The 1545-nt window shown below is 51.7% G+C and overlaps 1 non-coding gene across 1 annotated transcript; it reads right to left on the reverse strand.

Annotated features, from left to right (window-relative positions):
• Positions 1–751: 751 nt before the first annotated feature.
• TRNAI-UAU lies at positions 752–845 on the reverse strand. The gene is made up of 2 exons: positions 808–845; positions 752–787 (listed from the first exon to the last, which is right to left on the reverse strand). It is a non-coding gene; the product is annotated as a tRNA-Ile (tRNA).
• Positions 846–1545: the final 700 nt, after the last annotated feature.

The raw sequence follows: 1545 nt of genomic DNA on the forward strand, positions 1-1545 counted from the left end.
TGTGCTGGAGATTTGACTAGGAAAGGGACTGTCTGAATTGTCAGAGTGGGGAATGAACAACAATCTACAGCAATGTCGTTCACACAAACACACTCTGATCATTCTCCAACCGGAAGGGAAATGGGCAGGAATTCTCGCTGTTGAGCCCAGGACACACTTACACTAATGCAGCCATGAGTGTGCTGAGGAAGCTGGTCTGAGCAAACAATTTGAAGTGACAATTCAGTGAGAACAGAATCGTCATGTAGTAAAGTGGGTGTATGTCAAGTAGTTGAGGCCGAGTGGTTAAGGTGGTGGACTAGAAATCCATTCTGGTCACCCTGTGCAGGTTCAAATCCTGCCAACTACGCAGGCACTGCACTGTTGTTATTGTAGTCTTAGTACCTGAGCATCCACAGTGTGAACTGGAGCCAGATCTAGTTTCACTCTGTCTACACTTAAAATGCTGCTGTGGCACTGCTATAGCACTTTGGAGTAAACAGTGACTGGAGGGGTTTTCCCATCCCTGTAATAGCTACATGGACAGAATAATTCTTCCTTTTCTTTAGCACTAATCTAACTAGGGCTTAGGTCACCTTAACCATATGGGTTTGGGGGGGGGGGTCACACCCTGAGAGACGTCGCTCTGCCAGGAGGTAATAATTGAAGGGGGCATTTTTGACTCCTCCCCTGCCTCAAGGTCCCCTGGTTGGAATTCGACATTCCACAGGGCCAAATGAGGGGGTGATGCCATTTGGCTAATGAAAACCAGTGCTCCAGGTGAGGTTTGAACTCACCACCTCAGCATAGCTCCTCTCAGCACTGCTCTATAAGTACTGTGCGCTAACCAATTGTGCCATTGGAGCACCTGTTAATTATGATTCTCCGAGACCCTTAGACTGATAAAGGCAAGGAGTGACCCCAAAACTGAGCTGAGAGTGGATAGCAGCAAGTGTTGGTACTTGGTGGGGTGGATTCTTCTTAAGGGTTCCAGTTTAGTTTAGTTTAGTTCTAAACTAAAATCCTAGTTTAGATCAGAAATCACTGATAACCAGCTCTAAGCATTAGTCCTGCTTTGGGACAGTGTCTCTCATGCAGTGAACTGCCCAGTCTGCGCTAGCAGTGAGGCTCCCTCACTAACAGCTGAAATCAGGGAGAGCTGTGTGAAGTGCAGGGCCCCAGGGGTGCCTGAACAGGGGGGAACAACACCCCAGGACTTTTAAAAATGGGAGGGCTCTGCCTTGCCACTTTGTAATGACCGTAAGGGCGAGTGGGGGGGGGGGAGGGGACGGAGAGCAGTGAGCAGGAAGTGGGGTCTGGGGGGATGAGGCAGTGTAGGAGTGGGGTCTTGGGGAGAAGGGGTGGGGCAGGGGCGTGGCCTCGAGTGGCAGGGGTGGGGCTACTGTTCGGGCTCTGGTGGCCACTCCTTTTGGGAGCCTGCCCCGCTCCTGGTGGGACGACAAGACATCCCAGAGCAGAGAGGGTGGCCAGCAGAGCAGTGACAGGGGGGAATGGTAAGTGACCGGCAATGTGGCCAGCCAGCGGAGGGAGAAAGGGGCTTTCCCC

Source organism: Mauremys mutica, chromosome 22 (assembly GCF_020497125.1).
Source record: "Mauremys mutica isolate MM-2020 ecotype Southern chromosome 22, ASM2049712v1, whole genome shotgun sequence".
In the NCBI taxonomy this organism is placed as follows: Eukaryota; Metazoa; Chordata; order Testudines; family Geoemydidae; genus Mauremys; species Mauremys mutica.